Genomic DNA, 26,210 nt, shown 5'->3' with positions numbered 1-26,210 from the left:
TCTCATTTCACTCTCTTTATCCCTCCTTCATCTTGTTTCACTCTCTTTAACCCTCCTTCATCTCGTTTCACTCTCTTTAACCCTCCTTCATCTTGTTTCACTCTCTTTAACCCCACTTCATCTTGTTTCACTCTCTTTAACCCTCCTTCATCTTGTTTCACTCTCTTTAACCCTCATTCATCTTGTTTCACTCTCTTTAACGCTCATTCATCTTGTTTCATTCTCTTTAACCCTCATTCATCTTGTTCCACTCTCTTTAACCCTCATTCATCTTGTTTCACTCTCTTTAACCCGCCTTCATCTTGTTTCACTCTCTTTAACCCTCATTCATCTCGTTTCACTCTCTTTAACCCTCCTTCATCTCGTTTCACTCTCTTTAACCCTCATTCATCTTGTTTCACTCTCTTTAACTCTCATTCATCTTGTTTCATTCTCTTTAACCCTCATTCATCTTGTTCCACTCTCTTTCACCCTCATTCATCTTGTTTCACTCTCTTTAACCCTCATTCATCTTGTTTCACTCTCTTTAACCCTCCTTCATCTTGTTTCACTCTCTTTAACCCTCCTTCATCTCGTTTCACTCTCATTAACCATCCTTCATCTTGTTTCACTCTCTTTAACCCTCCTTCGTCTTGTTTCACTCTCTTTAACCCGCCTTCATCTTATTTCACTCTCTTTAACCCTCATTCATCTTGTTTCACTTGCTTTAACCCTCCTTCATCTTGTTTCACTCACTTTAACCCTCCTTCATCTCGTTTCACTCTCTTTACCCTTCCTTCATCTTGTTTCACTCTCATTAACCCTCATTTATCTTGTTTCTCTCCTTAACCTTCATTCGTATTGATTCACGCTCTTTAACCCTCATTCACCTTGTTTCCCTCTCTTTAACCCTCATTCGTCTTGTTTCACTCTCTTTAACCCTCATTCATCTTTTTTCACTTGCTTTAACCCTCCATCATTTTGTTTCACTCTCTTTAACCCTCTTTAACCCTCCTTCATCTTGTTTCACTCTCTTTAACCCTCCTTCATCTTGTTTCACTCTCATTAACCCTCATTCATCTTGTTTCACTCTCTTTAACTCTCATTCATCATGTTTCACTCTCTGTAACCCTCATTCATCTTGTTTCACTCCGTTTAACACTCATTCATCTTGTTTCACTCTCCTTCACCCTCATTCATCTTGTTTCACTCTCTTTAACCCTTTCATCTCGTTTCACTCTCTTTAACCCTCATTCATCTTGTTTCACTCTCTTTAACCCTCCTTCATCGTGTTTCACTCTCATTAACCCACATTCATCTTGTTTCACTCTCTTTAACCCTCATTCATCTCGTTTCACACTCTTTACCCCTCCTTCATCTTGTTTCATTCTCATTAACCCTCCTTTATCTCGTTTCACTCTCTTTATCCCTCCTTCATCTTGTTTCACTCTCTTTAACCCTCCTTCATCTCGTTTCACTCTCTATAACCCTCCTTCATCTTGTTTCACTCTCTTTAACCCCACTTCATCTTGTTTCACTCTCTTTAACCCTCATTCATCTTGTTTCACTCTCTTTAACCCTCATTCATCTTGTTTCATTCTCTTTAACCCTCCTTCATCCTGTTTCACTCTCTTTAACCCTCATTCAACTTGTTTCACTCTCTTTAACCCTCCTTCATCTTGTTTCACTCTCTTTAACCCTCATTCATCTTGTTTCACTCTCTTTTACCCTCATTCATCTTGTTTCATTCTCTTTAACCCTCATTCATCTTGTTCCACTCTCTTTAACCCTCATTCATCTTGTTTCACTCTCTTTAACCCGCCTTCATCTTGTTTCACTCTCTTTAACCCTCATTCATCTTGTTTCCCTCTCTTTAACCCTCCTTCATCTTGTTTCACTCTCTTTAACCCTCCTTCATCTTGTTTCACTCTCTTTAACCCTCCTTCATCTAGTTTCACTCTCTTTCACCATCCTTCATCTTGTTTCACTCTCTTTAACCCTCATTCATCTTGTTTCACTCTCTTTAACCCTCCTTCATCTAGTTTCACGCTCTTTAACCCTCCTTCATCTCGTTTCACTCTCTTTAACCCTCATTCATCTTGTTTCACTCTCTTTAACCCTCCTTCATCTCGTTTCACACTCTTTACCCCTCCTTCATCTTGTTTCATTCTCATTAACCCTCCTTTATCTCATTTCACTCTCTTTATCCCTCCTTCATCTTGTTTCACTCTCTTTAACCCTCCTTCATCACGTTTCACTCTCTTTAACCCTCCTTCATCTTGTTTCACTCTCTTTAACCCCACTTCATCTTGTTTCACTCTCTTTAACCCTCCTTCATCTTGTTTCACTCTCTTTAACCCTCATTCATCTTGTTTCACTCTATTTAACCCTCATTCATCTTGTTTCATTCTCTTTAACCCTCATTCATCTTGTTCCACTCTCTTTAACCCTCCTTCATCTTGTTTAACTCTCTTTAACCCTCCTTCATCTTGTTTCACTCTCTTTAACCCTCATTCATCTTGTTTCACTCTCTTTAACCCGCCTTCATCTTGTTTCACTCTCTTTAACCCTCATTCATCTTGTTTCACTCTCTTTAACCCTCATTCATCTTGTTTCACTCTCTTTAACCCTCCTTCATCTTGTTTCACTCTCTTTAACCCTCATTCATCTTGTTTCACTTGCTTTAACCCTCCTTCATCTTGTTTCACTCTCTTTAACCCTCCTTCGTCTTGTTTCACTCTCTTTAACCCGCCTTCATCTTGTTTCACTCTCATTAACCCTCATTTATCTTGTTTCTCTCCTTAACCTTCATTCGTATTGATTCACGCTCTTTAACCCTCATTCACCTTGTTTCCTTCTCTTTAACCCTCATTCGTCTTGTTTCACTCTCTTTAACCCTCATTCATCTTTTTTCACTTGCTTTAACCCTCCATCATTTTGTTTCACTCTCTTTAACCCTCTTTAACCCTCCTTCATCTTGTTTCACTCTCTTTAACCCTCCTTCATCTTCTTTCACTCTCATTAACCCTCATTCATCTTGTTTCACTCTCTTTAACCCTCATTCATCATGTTTCACTCTCTGTAACCCTCATTCATCTTGTTTCACTCCGTTTAACACTCATTCATCTTGTTTCACTCTCCTTCACCCTCATTCATCTTGTTTCACTCTCTTTAACCCTTTCATCTCGTTTCACTCTCTTTAACCCTCATTCATCTTGTTTCACTCTCTTTAACCCTCCTTCATCGTGTTTCACTCTCTTTAACCCACATTCATCTTGTTTCCCTCTCTTTAACCCTCATTCATCTCGTTTCACACTCTTTACCCCTCCTTCATCTTGTTTCATTCTCATTAACCCTCCTTTATCTCGTTTCACTCTCTTTATCCCTCCTTCATCTTGTTTCACTCTCTTTAACCCTCCTTCATCTCGTTTCACTCTCTATAACCCTCCTTCATCTTGTTTCACTCTCTTTAACCCCACTTCATCTTGTTTCACTCTCTTTAACCCTCATTCATCTTGTTTCACTCTCTTTAACCCTCATTCATCTTGTTTCATTCTCTTTAACCCTCCTTCATCCTGTTTCACTCTCTTTAACCCTCATTCATCTTGTTTCATTCTCTTTAACCCTCCTTCATCCTGTTTCACTCTCTTTAACCCTCATTCAACTTGTTTCACTCTCTTTAACCCTCCTTCATCTAGTTTCACTCTCTTTCACCATCCTTCATCTTGTTTCACTCTCTTTAACCCTCATTCATCTTGTTTCACTCTCTTTAACCCTCCTTCATCTAGTTTCACGCTCTTTAACCCTCCTTCATCTCGTTTCACTCTCTTTAACCCTCATTCATCTTGTTTCACTCTCTTTAACCCTCCTTCATCTCGTTTCACACTCTTTACCCCTCCTTCATCTTGTTTCATTCTCATTAACCCTCCTTTATCTCATTTCACTCTCTTTATCCCTCCTTCATCTTGTTTCACTCTCTTTAACCCTCCTTCATCTCGTTTCACTCTCTTTAACCCTCCTTCATCTTGTTTCACTCTCTTTAACCCCACTTCATCTTGTTTCACTCTCTTTAACCCTCCTTCATCTTGTTTCACTCTCTTTAACCCTCATTCATCTTGTTTCACTCTCTTTAACGCTCATTCATCTTGTTTCATTCTCTTTAACCCTCATTCATCTTGTTCCACTCTCTTTAACCCTCATTCATCTTGTTTCACTCTCTTTAACCCGCCTTCATCTTGTTTCACTCTCTTTAACCCTCATTCATCTCGTTTCACTCTCTTTAACCCTCCTTCATCTCGTTTCACTCTCTTTAACCCTCATTCATCTTGTTTCACTCTCTTTAACTCTCATTCATCTTGTTTCATTCTCTTTAACCCTCATTCATCTTGTTCCACTCTCTTTCACCCTCATTCATCTTGTTTCACTCTCTTTAACCCTCATTCATCTTGTTTCACTCTCTTTAACCCTCCTTCATCTTGTTTCACTCTCTTTAACCCTCCTTCATCTCGTTTCACTCTCATTAACCATCCTTCATCTTGTTTCACTCTCTTTAACCCTCCTTCGTCTTGTTTCACTCTCTTTAACCCGCCTTCATCTTATTTCACTCTCTTTAACCCTCATTCATCTTGTTTCACTTGCTTTAACCCTCCTTCATCTTGTTTCACTCACTTTAACCCTCCTTCATCTCGTTTCACTCTCTTTACCCTTCCTTCATCTTGTTTCACTCTCATTAACCCTCATTTATCTTGTTTCTCTCCTTAACCTTCATTCGTATTGATTCACGCTCTTTAACCCTCATTCACCTTGTTTCCCTCTCTTTAACCCTCATTCGTCTTGTTTCACTCTCTTTAACCCTCATTCATCTTTTTTCACTTGCTTTAACCCTCCATCATTTTGTTTCACTCTCTTTAACCCTCTTTAACCCTCCTTCATCTTGTTTCACTCTCTTTAACCCTCCTTCATCTTGTTTCACTCTCATTAACCCTCATTCATCTTGTTTCACTCTCTTTAACTCTCATTCATCATGTTTCACTCTCTGTAACCCTCATTCATCTTGTTTCACTCCGTTTAACACTCATTCATCTTGTTTCACTCTCCTTCACCCTCATTCATCTTGTTTCACTCTCTTTAACCCTTTCATCTCGTTTCACTCTCTTTAACCCTCATTCATCTTGTTTCACTCTCTTTAACCCTCCTTCATCGTGTTTCACTCTCATTAACCCACATTCATCTTGTTTCACTCTCTTTAACCCTCATTCATCTCGTTTCACACTCTTTACCCCTCCTTCATCTTGTTTCATTCTCATTAACCCTCCTTTATCTCGTTTCACTCTCTTTATCCCTCCTTCATCTTGTTTCACTCTCTTTAACCCTCCTTCATCTCGTTTCACTCTCTATAACCCTCCTTCATCTTGTTTCACTCTCTTTAACCCCACTTCATCTTGTTTCACTCTCTTTAACCCTCATTCATCTTGTTTCACTCTCTTTAACCCTCATTCATCTTGTTTCATTCTCTTTAACCCTCCTTCATCCTGTTTCACTCTCTTTAACCCTCATTCAACTTGTTTCACTCTCTTTAACCCTCCTTCATCTTGTTTCACTCTCTTTAACCCTCATTCATCTTGTTTCACTCTCTTTTACCCTCATTCATCTTGTTTCATTCTCTTTAACCCTCATTCATCTTGTTCCACTCTCTTTAACCCTCATTCATCTTGTTTCACTCTCTTTAACCCGCCTTCATCTTGTTTCACTCTCTTTAACCCTCATTCATCTTGTTTCCCTCTCTTTAACCCTCCTTCATCTTGTTTCACTCTCTTTAACCCTCCTTCATCTTGTTTCACTCTCTTTAACCCTCCTTCATCTAGTTTCACTCTCTTTCACCATCCTTCATCTTGTTTCACTCTCTTTAACCCTCATTCATCTTGTTTCACTCTCTTTAACCCTCCTTCATCTAGTTTCACGCTCTTTAACCCTCCTTCATCTCGTTTCACTCTCTTTAACCCTCATTCATCTTGTTTCACTCTCTTTAACCCTCCTTCATCTCGTTTCACACTCTTTACCCCTCCTTCATCTTGTTTCATTCTCATTAACCCTCCTTTATCTCATTTCACTCTCTTTATCCCTCCTTCATCTTGTTTCACTCTCTTTAACCCTCCTTCATCACGTTTCACTCTCTTTAACCCTCCTTCATCTTGTTTCACTCTCTTTAACCCCACTTCATCTTGTTTCACTCTCTTTAACCCTCCTTCATCTTGTTTCACTCTCTTTAACCCTCATTCATCTTGTTTCACTCTATTTAACCCTCATTCATCTTGTTTCATTCTCTTTAACCCTCATTCATCTTGTTCCACTCTCTTTAACCCTCATTCATCTTGTTTCACTCTCTTTAACCCGCCTTCATCTTGTTTCACTCTCTTTAACCCTCATTCATCTTGTTTCACTCTCTTTAACCCTCCTTCATCTTGTTTCACTCTCTTTAACCCTCCTTCATCTTGTTTCACTCTCTTTAACCCTCCTTCATCTAGTTTCACTCTCTTTAACCATCCTTCATCTTGTTTCACTCTCTTTAACCCTCCTTCGTCTTGTTTCACTCTCTTTAACCCGCCTTCATCTTGTTTCACTCTCTTTAATCCTCATTCATCTTGTTTCACTTGCTTTAACCCTCCTTCATCTTGTTTCACTCTCTTTAACCCTCCTTCATCTCGTTTCACTCTCTTTACCCTTCCTTCATCTTGTTTCACTCTCTTAACCCTCATTTATCTTGTTTCACTCTCTTTAACCCACATTGATCTTGTTTCTCTCTTTAACCTTCATTCGTATTGATTCACGCTCTTTAACCCTCATTCACCTTGTTTCCCTCTCTTTAACCCTCATTCGTCTTGTTTCACTCTCTTTAACCCTCATTCATCTTTTTTCACTTGCTTTAACCCTCCTTCATTTTGTTTAACTCTCTTTAACCCTCTTTAACCCTCCTTCATCTTGTTTCACTTGCTTTAACCCTCCTTCATTGTTTTCCACTCTCTTTAACCCTCCTTCATCTCGTTTCACTCTCTTTACCCCTCCTTCAACTTGTTTCACTCTCTTTAACCCTCATTCATCTTGTTTCACTTGCTTTCACCCTCATTCATCTTGTTTCACTCTCTTTAACCCTCATTCATCATGTTTCACTCTCTGTAACCCTCATTCATCTTGTTTCACTCCGTTTAACACTCATTCATCTTGTTTCACTCTCTTTAACCCTCCTTCATCTCGTTTCACTCTCTATAACCCTCCTTCATCTTGTTTCACTCTCTTTAACCCCACTTCATCTTGTTTCACTCTCTTTAACCCTCATTCATCTTGTTTCACTCTCTTTAACCCTCATTCATCTTGTTTCATTCTCTTTAACCCTCCTTCATCCTGTTTCACTCTCTTTAACCCTCATTCAACTTGTTTCACTCTCTTTAACCCTCCTTCATCTTGTTTCACTCTCTTTAACCCTCATTCATCTTGTTTCACTCTCTTTTACCCTCATTCATCTTGTTTCATTCTCTTTAACCCTCATTCATCTTGTTCCACTCTCTTTAACCCTCATTCATCTTGTTTCACTCTCTTTAACCCGCCTTCATCTTGTTTCACTCTCTTTAACCCTCATTCATCTTGTTTCACTCTCGTTAACCCTCATTCATCTTGTTTCATTCTCTTTAACCCTCCTTCATCCTGTTTCACTCTCTTTAACCCTCATTCAACTTGTTTCACTCTCGTTAACCCTCATTTATCTTGTTTCACTCTCTTTAACCCACATTCATCTTGTTTCTCTCTTTAACCTTCATTCGTATTGATTCACGCTCTTTAACCCTCCTTCATCTCGTTTCACTCTCTTTAACCCTCATTCATCTTGTTTAACTCTCTTTAACCCTCCTTCATCTAGTTTCACTCTCTTTAACCATCCTTCATCTTGTTTCACTCTCTTTAACCCTCCTTCGTCTTGTTTCACTCTCTTTAACCCGCCTTCATCTTGTTTCACTCTCTTTAATCCTCATTCATCTTGTTTCACTTGCTTTAACCCTCCTTCATCTTGTTTCACTCTCTTTAACCCTCCTTCATCTCGTTTCACTCTCTTTACCCTTCCTTCATCTTGTTTCACTCTCTTAACCCTCATTTATCTTGTTTCACTCTCTTTAACCCACATTGATCTTGTTTCTCTCTTTAACCTTCATTCGTATTGATTCACGCTCTTTAACCCTCATTCACCTTGTTTCCCTCTCTTTAACCCTCATTCGTCTTGTTTCACTCTCTTTAACCCTCATTCATCTTTTTTCACTTGCTTTAACCCTCCTTCATTTTGTTTAACTCTCTTTAACCCTCTTTAACCCTCCTTCATCTTGTTTCACTTGCTTTAACCCTCCTTCATTGTTTTCCACTCTCTTTAACCCTCCTTCATCTCGTTTCACTCTCTTTACCCCTCCTTCAACTTGTTTCACTCTCTTTAACCCTCATTCATCTTGTTTCACTTGCTTTCACCCTCATTCATCTTGTTTCACTCTCTTTAACCCTCATTCATCATGTTTCACTCTCTGTAACCCTCATTCATCTTGTTTCACTCCGTTTAACACTCATTCATCTTGTTTCACTCTCTTTAACCCTCCTTCATCTCGTTTCACTCTCTATAACCCTCCTTCATCTTGTTTCACTCTCTTTAACCCCACTTCATCTTGTTTCACTCTCTTTAACCCTCATTCATCTTGTTTCACTCTCTTTAACCCTCATTCATCTTGTTTCATTCTCTTTAAACCTCCTTCATCCTGTTTCACTCTCTTTAACCCTCATTCAACTTGTTTCACTCTCTTTAACCCTCCTTCATCTTGTTTCACTCTCTTTAACCCTCATTCATCTTGTTTCACTCTCTTTTACCCTCATTCATCTTGTTTCATTCTCTTTAACCCTCATTCATCTTGTTCCACTCTCTTTAACCCTCATTCATCTTGTTTCACTCTCTTTAACCCGCCTTCATCTTGTTTCACTCTCTTTAACCCTCATTCATCTTGTTTCACTCTCGTTAACCCTCATTCATCTTGTTTCATTCTCTTTAACCCTCCTTCATCCTGTTTCACTCTCTTTAACCCTCATTCAACTTGTTTCACTCTCGTTAACCCTCATTCATCTTGTTTCACTTGCTTTAACCCTCCTTCATCTTGTTTCACTCGCTTTAACCCTCCTTCATCTCGTTTCACTCTCTTTACCCTTCCTTCATCTTGTTTCACTTTCTGAACCCTCATTTATCTTGTTTCACTCTCTTTAACCCACATTCATCTTGTTTCTCTCTTTAACCTTCATTCGTATTGATTCACGCTCTTTAACCCTCCTTCATCTCGTTTCACTCTCTTTAACCCTCATTCATCTTGTTTAACTCTCTTTAACCCTCCTTCATCTCGTTTCACTCTCTATAACCCTCATTCATCTTGTTTCACTCTCTTTAACCCTCCTTCATCTTGTTTCACTCTCTTTAACCCCACTTCATCTTGTTTCACTCTCTTTAACCCTCCTTCATCTTGTTTCACTCTCTTTAACCCTCATTCATCTTGTTTCACTCTCTTTAACCCTCATTCATCTTGTTTCATTCTCTTTAACCCTCATTCATCTTGTTCCACTCTCTTTAACCCTCATTCATCTTGTTTCACTCTCTTTAACCCGCCTTCATCTTGTTTCACTCTCTTTAACCCTCATTCATCTTGTTTCACTCTCTTTAACCCTCCTTCATCTTGTTTCACTCTCTTTAACCCTCCTTCATCTTGTTTCACTCTCTTTAACCCTCCTTCATCTTGTTTAACTCTCTTTAACCCTCCTTCATCTTGTTTCACTCTCTTTAACCCTCCTTCGTCTTGTTTCACTCTCTTTAACCCGCCTTCGTCTTGTTTCACTCTCTTTAACCCTCCTTCATCTCGTTTCACTCTCTTTAACCCTCATTCATCTTGTTTCACTCTCTTTAACCCGCCTTCATCTTGTTTCACTCTCTTTAACCCTCATTCATCTTGTTTCACTTGCTTTAACCCTCCTTCATCTTGTTTCACTCACTTTAACCCTCCTTCATCTCGTTTCACTCTCTTTACCCTTCCTTCATCTTGTTTCACTCTCATTAACCCTCATTTATCTTGTTTCTCTCCTTAACCTTCATTCGTATTGATTCACGCTCTTTAACCCTCATTCACCTTGTTTCCCTCTCTTTAACCCTCATTCGTCTTGTTTCACTCTCTTTAACCCTCATTCATCTTTTTTCACTTGCTTTAACCCTCCATCATTTTGTTTCACTCTCTTTAACCCTCTTTAACCCTCCTTCATCTTGTTTCACTCTCTTTAACCCTCCTTCATCTTGTTTCACTCTCATTAACCCTCATTCATCTTGTTTCACTCTCTTTAACCCTCATTCATCATGTTTCACTCTCTGTAACCCTCATTCATCTTGTTTCACTCCGTTTAACACTCATTCATCTTGTTTCACTCTCCTTCACCCTCATTCATCTTGTTTCACTCTCTTTAACCCTTTCATCTTGTTTCACTCTCTTTAACCCTCATTCATCTTGTTTCACTCTCTTTAACCCTCCTTCATCGTGTTTCACTCTCTTTAACCCACATTCATCTTGTTTCCCTCTCTTTAACCCTCATTCATCTCGTTTCACACTCTTTACCCCTCCTTCATCTTGTTTCATTCTCATTAACCCTCCTTTATCTCGTTTCACTCTCTTTATCCCTCCTTCATCTTGTTTCACTCTCTTTAACCCTCCTTCATCTCGTTTCACTCTCTATAACCCTCCTTCATCTTGTTTCACTCTCTTTAATCCCACTTCATCTTGTTTCACTCTCTTTAACCCTCATTCATCTTGTTTCACTCTCTTTAACCCTCATTCATCTTGTTTCATTCTCTTTAACCCTCCTTCATCCTGTTTCACTCTCTTTAACCCTCATTCAACTTGTTTCACTCTCTTTAACCCTCCTTCATCTTGTTTCACTCTCTTTAACCCTCATTCATCTTGTTTCACTCTCTTTTACCCTCATTCATCTTGTTTCATTCTCTTTAACCCTCATTCATCTTGTTCCACTCTCTTTAACCCTCATTCATCTTGTTTCACTCTCTTTAACCCGCCTTCATCTTGTTTCACTCTCTTTAACCCTCATTCATCTTGTTTCCCTCTCTTTAACCCTCCTTCATCTTGTTTCACTCTCTTTAACCCTCCTTCATCTTGTTTCACTCTCTTTAACCCTCCTTCATCTAGTTTCACTCTCTTTCACCATCCTTCATCTAGTTTCACTCTCTTTCACCATCCTTCATCTTGTTTCACGCTCTTTAACCCTCATTCATCTTGTTTCACTCTCTTTAACCCTCCTTCATCTAGTTTCACGCTCTTTTACCCTCTTTCATCTCGTTTCACTCTCTTTAACCCTCATTCATCTTGTTTCACTCTCTTTAACCCTCCTTCATCTCGTTTCACACTCTTTACCCCTCCTTCATCTTGTTTCATTCTCATTAACCCTCCTTTATCTCATTTCACTCTCTTTATCCCTCCTTCATCTTGTTTCACTCTCTTTAACCCTCCTTCATCTCGTTTCACTCTCTTTAACCCTCCTTCATCTTGTTTCACTCTCTTTAACCCCACTTCATCTTGTTTCACTCTCTTTAACCCTCCTTCATCTCGTTTCACTCTCTATAACCCTCCTTCATCTTGTTTCACTCTCTTTAACCCCACTTCATCTTGTTTCACTCTCTTTAACCCTCATTCATCTTGTTTCACTCTCTTTAACCCTCATTCATCTTGTTTCATTCTCTTTAACCCTCCTTCATCCTGTTTCACTCTCTTTAACCCTCATTCAACTTGTTTCACTCTCTTTAACCCTCCTTCATCTTGTTTCACTCTCTTTAACCCTCATTCATCTTGTTTCACTCTCTTTTACCCTCATTCATCTTGTTTCATTCTCTTTAACCCTCATTCATCTTGTTCCACTCTCTTTAACCCTCATTCATCTTGTTTCACTCTCTTTAACCCACCTTCATCTTGTTTCACTCTCTTTAACCCTCATTCATCTTGTTTCCCTCTCTTTAACCCTCCTTCATCTTGTTTCACTCTCTTTAACCCTCCTTCATCTTGTTTCACTCTCTTTAACCCTCCTTCATCTAGTTTCACTCTCTTTCACCATCCTTCATCTTGTTTCACTCTCTTTAACCCTCATTCATCTTGTTTCACTCTCTTTAACCCTCCTTCATCTAGTTTCACGCTCTTTAACCCTCCTTCATCTCGTTTCACTCTCTTTAACCCTCATTCATCTTGTTTCACTCTCTTTAACCCTCCTTCATCTCGTTTCACACTCTTTACCCCTCCTTCATCTTGTTTCATTCTCATTAACCCTCCTTTATCTCATTTCACTCTCTTTATCCCTCCTTCATCTTGTTTCACTCTCTTTAACCCTCCTTCATCTCGTTTCACTCTCTTTAACCCTCCTTCATCTTGTTTCACTCTCTTTAACCCCACTTCATCTTGTTTCACTCTCTTTAACCCTCCTTCATCTTGTTTCACTCTCTTTAACCCTCATTCATCTTGTTTCACTCTCTTTAACCCTCATTCATCTTGTTTCATTCTCTTTAACCCTCATTCATCTTGTTCCACTCTCTTTAACCCTCATTCATCTTGTTTCACTCTCTTTAACCCGCCTTCATCTTGTTTCACTCTCTTTAACCCTCATTCATCTCGTTTCACTCTCTTTAACCCTCCTTCATCTCGTTTCACTCTCTTTAACCCTCATTCATCTTGTTTCACTCTCTTTAACTCTCATTCATCTTGTTTCATTCTCTTTAACCCTCATTCATCTTGTTCCACTCTCTTTCACCCTCATTCATCTTGTTTCACTCTCTTTAACCCTCATTCATCTTGTTTCACTCTCTTTAACCCTCCTTCATCTTGTTTCACTCTCTTTAACCCTCCTTCATCTAGTTTCACTCTCATTAACCATCCTTCATCTTGTTTCACTCTCTTTAACCCTCCTTCGTCTTGTTTCACTCTCTTTAACCCGCCTTCATCTTATTTCACTCTCTTTAACCCTCATTCATCTTGTTTCACTTGCTTTAACCCTCCTTCATCTTGTTTCACTCACTTTAACCCTCCTTCATCTCGTTTCACTCTCTTTACCCTTCCTTCATCTTGTTTCACTCTCATTAACCCTCATTTATCTTGTTTCTCTCCTTAACCTTCATTCGTATTGATTCACGCTCTTTAACCCTCATTCACCTTGTTTCCCTCTCTTTAACCCTCATTCGTCTTGTTTCACTCTCTTTAACCCTCATTCATCTTTTTTCACTTGCTTTAACCCTCCATCATTTTGTTTCACTCTCTTTAACCCTCTTTAACCCTCCTTCATCTTGTTTCACTCTCTTTAACCCTCCTTCATCTTGTTTCACTCTCATTAACCCTCATTCATCTTGTTTCACTCTCTTTAACCCTCATTCATCATGTTTCACTCTCTGTAACCCTCATTCATCTTGTTTCACTCCGTTTAACACTCATTCATCTTGTTTCACTCTCCTTCACCCTCATTCATCTTGTTTCACTCTCTTTAACCCTTTCATCTCGTTTCACTCTCTTTAACCCTCATTCATCTTGTTTCACTCTCTTTAACCCTCCTTCATCGTGTTTCACTCTCTTTAACCCACATTCATCTTGTTTCACTCTCTTTAACCCTCATTCATCTCGTTTCACACTCTTTACCCCTCCTTCATCTTGTTTCATTCTCATTAACCCTCCTTTATCTCGTTTCACTCTCTTTATCCCTCCTTCATCTTGTTTCACTCTCTTTAACCCTCCTTCATCTCGTTTCACTCTCTATAACCCTCCTTCATCTTGTTTCACTCTCTTTAACCCCACTTCATCTTGTTTCACTCTCTTTAACCCTCATTCATCTTGTTTCACTCTCTTTAACCCTCATTCATCTTGTTTCATTCTCTTTAACCCTCCTTCATCCTGTTTCACTCTCTTTAACCCTCATTCAACTTGTTTCACTCTCTTTAACCCTCCTTCATCTTGTTTCACTCTCTTTAACCCTCATTCATCTTGTTTCACTCTCTTTTACCCTCATTCATCTTGTTTCATTCTCTTTAACCCTCATTCATCTTGTTCCACTCTCTTTAACCCTCATTCATCTTGTTTCACTCTCTTTAACCCGCCTTCATCTTGTTTCACTCTCTTTAACCCTCATTCATCTTGTTTCCCTCTCTTTAACCCTCCTTCATCTTGTTTCACTCTCTTTAACCCTCCTTCATCTTGTTTCACTCTCTTTAACCCTCCTTCATCTAGTTTCACTCTCTTTCACCATCCTTCATCTTGTTTCACTCTCTTTAACCCTCATTCATCTTGTTTCACTCTCTTTAACCCTCCTTCATCTAGTTTCACGCTCTTTAACCCTCCTTCATCTCGTTTCACTCTCTTTAACCCTCATTCATCTTGTTTCACTCTCTTTAACCCTCCTTCATCTCGTTTCACACTCTTTACCCCTCCTTCATCTTGTTTCATTCTCATTAACCCTCCTTTATCTCATTTCACTCTCTTTATCCCTCCTTCACCTTGTTTCACTCTCTTTAACCCTCCTTCATCACGTTTCACTCTCTTTAACCCTCCTTCATCTTGTTTCACTCTCTTTAACCCCACTTCATCTTGTTTCACTCTCTTTAACCCTCCTTCATCTTGTTTCACTCTCTTTAACCCTCATTCATCTTGTTTCACTCTATTTAACCCTCATTCATCTTGTTTCATTCTCTTTAACCCTCATTCATCTTGTTCCACTCTCTTTAACCCTCATTCATCTTGTTTCACTCTCTTTAACCCGCCTTCATCTTGTTTCACTCTCTTTAACCCTCATTCATCTTGTTTCACTCTCTTTAACCCTCCTTCATCTTGTTTCACTCTCTTTAACCCTCCTTCATCTTGTTTCACTCTCTTTAACCCTCCTTCATCTAGTTTCACTCTCTTTAACCATCCTTCATCTTGTTTCACTCTCTTTAACCCTCCTTCGTCTTGTTTCACTCTCTTTAACCCGCCTTCATCTTGTTTCACTCTCTTTAATCCTCATTCATCTTGTTTCACTTGCTTTAACCCTCCTTCATCTTGTTTCACTCTCTTTAACCCTCCTTCATCTCGTTTCACTCTCTTTACCCTTCCTTCATCTTGTTTCACTCTCTTAACCCTCATTTATCTTGTTTCACTCTCTTTAACCCACATTGATCTTGTTTCTCTCTTTAACCTTGATTCGTATTGATTCACGCTCTTTAACCCTCATTCACCTTGTTTCCCTCTCTTTAACCCTCATTCGTCTTGTTTCACTCTCTTTAACCCTCATTCATCTTTTTTCACTTGCTTTAACCCTCCTTCATTTTGTTTAACTCTCTTTAACCCTCTTTAACCCTCCTTCATCTTGTTTCACTTGCTTTAACCCTCCTTCATTGTTTTCCACTCTCTTTAACCCTCCTTCATCTCGTTTCACTCTCTTTACCCCTCCTTCAACTTGTTTCACTCTCTTTAACCCTCATTCATCTTGTTTCACTTGCTTTCACCCTCCTTCATCTCGTTTCACTCTCTTTAACCCTCCTTCATCTCGCTTCACTCTCTTTAACCCTCATTCATCTTGTTTCACTCTCTTTAACTCTCATTCATCTTGTTTCATTCTCTTTAACCCTCATTCATCTTGTTCCACTCTCTTTCACCCTCATTCATCTTGTTTCACTCTCTTTAACCCTCATTCATCTTGTTTCACTCTCTTTAACCCTCCTTCATCTTGTTTCACTCTCTTTAACCCCACTTCATCTTGTTTCACTCTCTTTAACCCTCCTTCATCTTGTTTCACTCTCTTTAACCCTCATTCATCTTGTTTCACTCTCTTTAACCCTCATTCATCTTGTTTCATTCTCTTTAACCCTCATTCATCTTGTTCCACTCTCTTTAACCCTCATTCATCTTGTTTCACTCTCTTTAACCCGCCTTCATCTTGTTTCACTCTCTTTAACCCTCATTCATCTCGTTTCACTCTCTTTAACCCTCCTTCATCTCGTTTCACTCTCTTTAACCCTCATTCATCTTGTTTCACTCTCTTTAACCCTCATTCATCTTGTTTCACTCTCTTTAACTCTCATTCATCTTGTTTCATTCTCTTTAACCCTCATTCATCTTGTTCCACTCTCTTTCACCCTCATTCATCTTGTTTCACTCTCTTTAACCCTCATTCATCTTGTTTCACTCTCTTTAACCCTCCTTCATCTTGTTTCACTCTCTTTAACCCTCCTTCATCTAGTTTCACTCTCATTAACCATCCTTCATCTTGTTTCACTCTCTTTAACCCTCCTTCGTCTTGTTTCACTCTCTTTAACCCGCCTTCATCTTATTTCACTCTCTTTAACCCTCATTCATCTTGTTTCACTTGCTTTAACCCTCCTTCATCTTGTTTCACTCACTTTAACCCTCCTTCATCTCGTTTCACTCTCTTTACCCTTCCTTCATCTTGTTTCACTCTCATTAACCCTCATTTATCTTGTTTCTCTCCTTAACCTTCATTCGTATTGATTCACGCTCTTTAACCCTCATTCACCTTGTTTCCCTCTCTTTAACCCTCATTCGTCTTGTTTCACTCTCTTTAACCCTCATTCATCTTTTTTCACTTGCTTTAACCCTCCATCATTTTGTTTCACTCTCTTTAACCCTCTTTAACCCTCCTTCATCTTGTTTCACTCTCTTTAACCCTCCTTCATCTTGTTTCACTCTCATTAACCCTCATTCATCTTGTTTCACTCTCTTTAACCCTCCTTCATCTTGTTTCACTCTCTTTAACCCTCCTTCATCTAGTTTCACTCTCATTAACCATCCTTCATCTTGTTTCACTCTCTTTAACCCTCCTTCGTCTTGTTTCACTCTCTTTAACCCGCCTTCATCTTATTTCACTCTCTTTAACCCTCATTCATCTTGTTTCACTTGCTTTAACCCTCCTTCATCTTGTTTCACTCACTTTAACCCTCCTTCATCTCGTTTCACTCTCTTTACCCTTCCTTCATCTTGTTTCACTCTCATTAACCCTCATTTATCTTGTTTCTCTCCTTAACCTTCATTCGTATTGATTCACGCTCTTTAACCCTCATTCACCTTGTTTCCCTCTCTTTAACCCTCATTCGTCTTGTTTCACTCTCTTTAACCCTCATTCATCTTTTTTCACTTGCTTTAACCCTCCATCATTTTGTTTCACTCTCTTTAACCCTCTTTAACCCTCCTTCATCTTGTTTCACTCTCTTTAACCCTCCTTCATCTTGTTTCACTCTCATTAACCCTCATTCATCTTGTTTCACTCTCTTTAACCCTCATTCATCATGTTTCACTCTCTGTAACCCTCATTCATCTTGTTTCACTCCGTTTAACACTCATTCATCTTGTTTCACTCTCCTTCACCCTCATTCATCTTGTTTCACTCTCTTTAACCCTTTCATCTCGTTTCACTCTCTTTAACCCTCATTCATCTTGTTTCACTCTCTTTAACCCTCCTTCATCGTGTTTCACTCTCTTTAACCCACATTCATCTTGTTTCACTCTCTTTAACCCTCATTCATCTCGTTTCACACTCTTTACCCCTCCTTCATCTTGTTTCATTCTCATTAACCCTCCTTTATCTCGTTTCACTCTCTTTATCCCTCCTTCATCTTGTTTCACTCTCTTTAACCCTCCTTCATCTCGTTTCACTCTCTATAACCCTCCTTCATCTTGTTTCACTCTCTTTAACCCCACTTCATCTTGTTTCACTCTCTTTAACCCTCATTCATCTTGTTTCACTCTCTTTAACCCTCATTCATCTTGTTTCATTCTCTTTAACCCTCCTTCATCCTGTTTCACTCTCTTTAACCCTCATTCAACTTGTTTCACTCTCTTTAACCCTCCTTCATCTTGTTTCACTCTCTTTAACCCTCATTCATCTTGTTTCACTCTCTTTTACCCTCATTCATCTTGTTTCATTCTCTTTAACCCTCATTCATCTTGTTCCACTCTCTTTAACCCTCATTCATCTTGTTTCACTCTCTTTAACCCGCCTTCATCTTGTTTCACTCTCTTTAACCCTCATTCATCTTGTTTCCCTCTCTTTAACCCTCCTTCATCTTGTTTCACTCTCTTTAACCCTCCTTCATCTTGTTTCACTCTCTTTAACCCTCCTTCATCTAGTTTCACTCTCTTTCACCATCCTTCATCTTGTTTCACTCTCTTTAACCCTCATTCATCTTGTTTCACTCTCTTTAACCCTCCTTCATCTAGTTTCACGCTCTTTAACCCTCCTTCATCTCGTTTCACTCTCTTTAACCCTCATTCATCTTGTTTCACTCTCTTTAACCCTCCTTCATCTCGTTTCACACTCTTTACCCCTCCTTCATCTTGTTTCATTCTCATTAACCCTCCTTTATCTCATTTCACTCTCTTTATCCCTCCTTCATCTTGTTTCACTCTCTTTAACCCTCCTTCATCACGTTTCACTCTCTTTAACCCTCCTTCATCTTGTTTCACTCTCTTTAACCCCACTTCATCTTGTTTCACTCTCTTTAACCCTCCTTCATCTTGTTTCACTCTCTTTAACCCTCATTCATCTTGTTTCACTCTATTTAACCCTCATTCATCTTGTTTCATTCTCTTTAACCCTCATTCATCTTGTTCCACTCTCTTTAACCCTCATTCATCTTGTTTCACTCTCTTTAACCCGCCTTCATCTTGTTTCACTCTCTTTAACCCTCATTCATCTTGTTTCACTCTCTTTAACCCTCCTTCATCTTGTTTCACTCTCTTTAACCCTCCTTCATCTTGTTTCACTCTCTTTAACCCTCCTTCATCTAGTTTCACTCTCTTTAACCATCCTTCATCTTGTTTCACTCTCTTTAACCCTCCTTCGTCTTGTTTCACTCTCTTTAACCCGCCTTCATCTTGTTTCACTCTCTTTAATCCTCATTCATCTTGTTTCACTTGCTTTAACCCTCCTTCATCTTGTTTCACTCTCTTTAACCCTCCTTCATCTCGTTTCACTCTCTTTACCCTTCCTTCATCTTGTTTCACTCTCTTAACCCTCATTTATCTTGTTTCACTCTCTTTAACCCACATTGATCTTGTTTCTCTCTTTAACCTTGATTCGTATTGATTCACGCTCTTTAACCCTCATTCACCTTGTTTCCCTCTCTTTAACCCTCATTCGTCTTGTTTCACTCTCTTTAACCCTCATTCATCTTTTTTCACTTGCTTTAACCCTCCTTCATTTTGTTTAACTCTCTTTAACCCTCTTTAACCCTCCTTCATCTTGTTTCACTTGCTTTAACCCTCCTTCATTGTTTTCCACTCTCTTTAACCCTCCTTCATCTCGTTTCACTCTCTTTACCCCTCCTTCAACTTGTTTCACTCTCTTTAACCCTCATTCATCTTGTTTCACTTGCTTTCACCCTCCTTCATCTCGTTTCACTCTCTTTAACCCTCCTTCATCTCGTTTCACTCTCTTTAACCCTCATTCATCTTGTTTCACTCTCTTTAACTCTCATTCATCTTGTTTCATTCTCTTTAACCCTCATTCATCTTGTTCCACTCTCTTTCACCCTCATTCATCTTGTTTCACTCTCTTTAACCCTCATTCATCTTGTTTCACTCTCTTTAACCCTCCTTCATCTTGTTTCACTCTCTTTAACCCCACTTCATCTTGTTTCACTCTCTTTAACCCTCCTTCATCTTGTTTCACTCTCTTTAACCCTCATTCATCTTGTTTCACTCTCTTTAACCCTCATTCATCTTGTTTCATTCTCTTTAACCCTCATTCATCTTGTTCCACTCTCTTTAACCCTCATTCATCTTGTTTCACTCTCTTTAACCCGCCTTCATCTTGTTTCACTCTCTTTAACCCTCATTCATCTCGTTTCACTCTCTTTAACCCTCCTTCATCTCGTTTCATTCTCTTTAACCCTCATTCATCTTGTTTCACTCTCTTTAACTCTCATTCATCTTGTTTCATTCTCTTTAACCCTCATTCATCTTGTTCCACTCTCTTTCACCCTCATTCATCTTGTTTCACTCTCTTTAACCCTCATTCATCTTGTTTCACTCTCTTTAACCCTCCTTCATCTTGTTTCACTCTCTTTAACCCTCCTTCATCTAGTTTCACTCTCATTAACCATCCTTCATCTTGTTTCACTCTCTTTAACCCTCCTTCGTCTTGTTTCACTCTCTTTAACCCGCCTTCATCTTATTTCACTCTCTTTAACCCTCATTCATCTTGTTTCACTTGCTTAAACCCTCCTTCATCTTGTTTCACTCACTTTAACCCTCCTTCATCTCGTTTCACTCTCTTTACCCTTCCTTCATCTTGTTTCACTCTCATTAACCCTCATTTATCTTGTTTCTCTCCTTAACCTTCATTCATATTGATTCACGCTCTTTAACCCTCATTCACCTTGTTTCCCTCTCTTTAACCCTCATTCGTCTTGTTTCACTCTCTTTAACCCTCATTCATCTCGTTTCACTCTCTTTAACCCTCCTTCATCTCGTTTCACTCTCTTTAACCCTCATTCATCTTGTTTCACTCTCTTTAACCCTCATTCATCTTGTTTCACTCTCTTTAACTCTCATTCATCTTGTTTCATTCTCTTTAACCCTCATTCATCTTGTTCCACTCTCTTTCACCCTCATTCATCTTGTTTCACTCTCTTTAACCCTCATTCATCTTGTTTCACTCTCTTTAACCCTCCTTCATCTTGTTTCACTCTCTTTAACCCTCCTTCATCTAGTTTCACTCTCATTAACCATCCTTCATCTTGTTTCACTCTCTTTAACCCTCCTTCGTCTTGTTTCACTCTCTTTAACCCGCCTTCATCTTATTTCACTCTCTTTAACCCTCATTCATCTTGTTTCACTTGCTTTAACCCTCCTTCATCTTGTTTCACTCACTTTAACCCTCCTTCATCTCGTTTCACTCTCATTACCCTTCCTTCATCTTGTTTCACTCTCATTAACCCTCATTTATCTTGTTTCTCTCCTTAACCTTCATTCGTATTGATTCACGCTCTTTAACCCTCATTCACCTTGTTTCCCTCTCTTTAACCCTCATTCGTCTTGTTTCACTCTCTTTAACCCTCATTCATCTTTTTTCACTTGCTTTAACCCTCCATCATTTTGTTTCACTCTCTTTAACCCTCTTTAACCCTCCTTCATCTTGTTTCACTCTCTTTAACCCTCCTTCATCTTGTTTCACTCTCATTAACCCTCATTCATCTTGTTTCACTCTCTTTAACCCTCATTCATCATGTTTCACTCTCTGTAACCCTCATTCATCTTGTTTCACTCCGTTTAACACTCATTCATCTTGTTTCACTCTCCTTCACCCTCATTCATCTTGTTTCACTCTCTTTAACCCTTTCATCTCGTTTCACTCTCTTTAACCCTCATTCATCTTGTTTCACTCTCTTTAACCCTCCTTCATCGTGTTTCACTCTCTTTAACCCACATTCATCTTGTTTCACTCTCTTTAACCCTCATTCATCTCGTTTCACACTCTTTACCCCTCCTTCATCTTGTTTCATTCTCATTAACCCTCCTTTATCTCGTTTCACTCTCTTTATCCCTCCTTCATCTTGTTTCACTCTCTTTAACCCTCCTTCATCTCGTTTCACTCTCTATAACCCTCCTTCATCTTGTTTCACTCTCTTTAACCCCACTTCATCTTGTTTCACTCTCTTTAACCCTCATTCATCTTGTTTCACTCTCTTTAACCCTCATTCATCTTGTTTCATTCTCTTTAACCCTCCTTCATCCTGTTTCACTCTCTTTAACCCTCATTCAACTTGTTTCACTCTCTTTAACCCTCCTTCATCTTGTTTCACTCTCTTTAACCCTCATTCATCTTGTTTCACTCTCTTTTACCCTCATTCATCTTGTTTCATTCTCTTTAACCCTCATTCATCTTGTTCCACTCTCTTTAACCCTCATTCATCTTGTTTCACTCTCTTTAACCCGCCTTCATCTTGTTTCACTCTCTTTAACCCTCATTCATCTTGTTTCCCTCTCTTTAACCCTCCTTCATCTTGTTTCACTCTCTTTAACCCTCCTTCATCTTGTTTCACTCTCTTTAACCCTCCTTCATCTAGTTTCACTCTCTTTCACCATCCTTCATCTTGTTTCACTCTCTTTAACCCTCATTCATCTTGTTTCACTCTCTTTAACCCTCCTTCATCTAGTTTCACGCTCTTTAACCCTCCTTCATCTCGTTTCACTCTCTTTAACCCTCATTCATCTTGTTTCACTCTCTTTAACCCTCCTTCATCTCGTTTCACACTCTTTACCCCTCCTTCATCTTGTTTCATTCTCATTAACCCTCCTTTATCTCATTTCACTCTCTTTATCCCTCCTTCATCTTGTTTCACTCTCTTTAACCCTCCTTCATCACGTTTCACTCTCTTTAACCCTCCTTCATCTTGTTTCACTCTCTTTAACCCCACTTCATCTTGTTTCACTCTCTTTAACCCTCCTTCATCTTGTTTCACTCTCTTTAACCCTCATTCATCTTGTTTCACTCTATTTAACCCTCATTCATCTTGTTTCATTCTCTTTAACCCTCATTCATCTTGTTCCACTCTCTTTAACCCTCATTCATCTTGTTTCACTCTCTTTAACCCGCCTTCATCTTGTTTCACTCTCTTTAACCCTCATTCATCTTGTTTCACTCTCTTTAACCCTCCTTCATCTTGTTTCACTCTCTTTAACCCTCCTTCATCTTGTTTCACTCTCTTTAACCCTCCTTCATCTAGTTTCACTCTCTTTAACCATCCTTCATCTTGTTTCACTCTCTTTAACCCTCCTTCGTCTTGTTTCACTCTCTTTAACCCGCCTTCATCTTGTTTCACTCTCTTTAATCCTCATTCATCTTGTTTCACTTGCTTTAACCCTCCTTCATCTTGTTTCACTCTCTTTAACCCTCCTTCATCTCGTTTCACTCTCTTTACCCTTCCTTCATCTTGTTTCACTCTCTTAACCCTCATTTATCTTGTTTCACTCTCTTTAACCCACATTGATCTTGTTTCTCTCTTTAACCTTGATTCGTATTGATTCACGCTCTTTAACCCTCATTCACCTTGTTTCCCTCTCTTTAACCCTCATTCGTCTTGTTTCACTCTCTTTAACCCTCATTCATCTTTTTTCACTTGCTTTAACCCTCCTTCATTTTGTTTAACTCTCTTTAACCCTCTTTAACCCTCCTTCATCTTGTTTCACTTGCTTTAACCCTCCTTCATTGTTTTCCACTCTCTTTAACCCTCCTTCATCTCGTTTCACTCTCTTTACCCCTCCTTCAACTTGTTTCACTCCCTTTAACCCTCATTCATCTTGTTTCACTTGCTTTCACCCTCCTTCATCTCGTTTCACTCTCTTTAACCCTCCTTCATCTCGTTTCACTCTCTTTAACCCTCATTCATTTTGTTTCACTCTCTTTAACTCTCATTCATCTTGTTTCATTCTCTTTAACCCTCATTCATCTTGTTCCACTCTTTTTCACCCTCATTCATCTTGTTTCACTCTCTTTAACCCTCATTCATCTTGTTTCACTCTCTTTAACCCTCCTTCATCTTGTTTCACTCTCTTTAACCCCACTTCATCTTGTTTCACTCTCTTTAACCCTCCTTCATCTTGTTTCACTCTCTTTAACCCTCATTCATCTTGTTTCACTCTCTTTAACCCTCATTCATCTTGTTTCATTCTCTTTAACCCTCATTCATCTTGTTCCACTCTCTTTAACCCTCATTCATCTTGTTTCACTCTCTTTAACCCGCCTTCATCTTGTTTCACTCTCTTTAACCCTCATTCATCTCGTTTCACTCTCTTTAACCCTCCTTCATCTCGTTTCATTCTCTTTAACCCTCATTCATCTTGTTTCACTCTCTTTAACTCTCATTCATCTTGTTTCATTCTCTTTAACCCTCATTCATCTTGTTCCACTCTCTTTCACCCTCATTCATCTTGTTTCACTCTCTTTAACCCTCATTCATCTTGTTTCACTCTCTTTAACCCTCCTTCATCTTGTTTCACTCTCTTTAACCCTCCTTCATCTAGTTTCACTCTCATTAACCATCCTTCATCTTGTTTCACTCTCTTTAACCCTCCTTCGTCTTGTTTCACTCTCTTTAACCCGCCTTCATCTTATTTCACTCTCTTTAACCCTCATTCATCTTGTTTCACTTGCTTTAACCCTCCTTCATCTTGTTTCACTCACTTTAACCCTCCTTCATCTCGTTTCACTCTCTTTACCCTTCCTTCATCTTGTTTCACTCTCATTAACCCTCATTTATCTTGTTTCTCTCCTTAACCTTCATTCATATTGATTCACGCTCTTTAACCCTCATTCACCTTGTTTCCCTCTCTTTAACCCTCATTCGTCTTGTTTCACTCTCTTTAACCCTCATTCATCTTTTTTCACTTGCTTTAACCCTCCATCATTTTGTTTCACTCTCTTTAACCCTCTTTAACCCTCCTTCATCTTGTTTCACTCTCTTTAACCCTCCTTCATCTTGTTTCACTCTCATTAACCCTCATTCATCTTGTTTCACTCTCTTTAACCCTCATTCATCATGTTTCACTCTCTGTAACCCTCATTCATCTTGTTTCACTCCGTTTAACACTCATTCATCTTGTTTCACTCTCCTTCACCCTCATTCATCTTGTTTCACTCTCTTTAACCCTTTCATCTCGTTTCACTCTCTTTAACCCTCATTCATCTTGTTTCACTCTCTTTAACCCTCCTTCATCGTGTTTCACTCTCTTTAACCCACATTCATCTTGTTTCACTCTCTTTAACCCTCATTCATCTCGTTTCACACTCTTTACCCCTCCTTCATCTTGTTTCATTCTCATTAACCCTCCTTTATCTCGTTTCACTCTCTTTATCCCTCCTTCATCTTGTTTCACTCTCTTTAACCCTCCTTCATCTCGTTTCACTCTCTATAACCCTCCTTCATCTTGTTTCACTCTCTTTAACCCCACTTCATCTTGTTTCACTCTCTTTAACCCTCATTCATCTTGTTTCACTCTCTTTAACCCTCATTCATCTTGTTTCATTCTCTTTAACCCTCCTTCATCCTGTTTCACTCTCTTTAACCCTCATTCAACTTGTTTCACTCTCTTTAACCCTCCTTCATCTTGTTTCACTCTCTTTAACCCTCATTCATCTTGTTTCACTCTCTTTTACCCTCATTCATCTTGTTTCATTCTCTTTAACCCTCATTCATCTTGTTCCACTCTCTTTAACCCTCATTCATATTGTTTCACTCTCTTTAACCCACCTTCATCTTGTTTCACTCTCTTTAACCCTCATTCATCTTGTTTCCCTCTCTTTAACCCTCCTTCATCTTGTTTCACTCTCTTTAACCCTCCTTCATCTTGTTTCACTCTCTTTAACCCTCCTTCATCTAGTTTCACTCTCTTTCACCATCCTTCATCTTGTTTCACTCTCTTTAACCCTCATTCATCTTGTTTCACTCTCTTTAACCCTCCTTCATCTAGTTTCACGCTCTTTAACCCTCCTTCATCTCGTTTCACTCTCTTTAACCCTCATTCATCTTGTTTCACTCTCTTTAACCCTCCTTCATCTCGTTTCACACTCTTTACCCCTCCTTCATCTTGTTTCATTCTCATTAACCCTCCTTTATCTCATTTCACTCTCTTTATCCCTCCTTCATCTTGTTTCACTCTCTTTAACCCTCCTTCATCACGTTTCACTCTCTTTAACCCTCCTTCATCTTGTTTCACTCTCTTTAACCCCACTTCATCTTGTTTCACTCTCTTTAACCCTCCTTCATCTTGTTTCACTCTCTTTAACCCTCATTCATCTTGTTTCACTCTATTTAACCCTCATTCATCTTGTTTCATTCTCTTTAACCCTCATTCATCTTGTTCCACTCTCTTTAACCCTCATTCATCTTGTTTCACTCTCTTTAACCCGCCTTCATCTTGTTTCACTCTCTTTAACCCTCATTCATCTTGTTTCACTCTCTTTAACCCTCCTTCATCTTGTTTCACTCTCTTTAACCCTCCTTCATCTTGTTTCACTCTCTTTAACCCTCCTTCATCTAGTTTCACTCTCTTTAACCATCCTTCATCTTGTTTCACTCTCTTTAACCCTCCTTCGTCTTGTTTCACTCTCTTTAACCCGCCTTCATCTTGTTTCACTCTCTTTAATCCTCA

This window comes from Scyliorhinus torazame, chromosome 10 (genome assembly GCF_047496885.1).
Source record: "Scyliorhinus torazame isolate Kashiwa2021f chromosome 10, sScyTor2.1, whole genome shotgun sequence".
NCBI lineage: Eukaryota > Metazoa > Chordata > Chondrichthyes > Carcharhiniformes > Scyliorhinidae > Scyliorhinus > Scyliorhinus torazame.
This window is presented reverse-complemented; position numbering follows the sequence as displayed.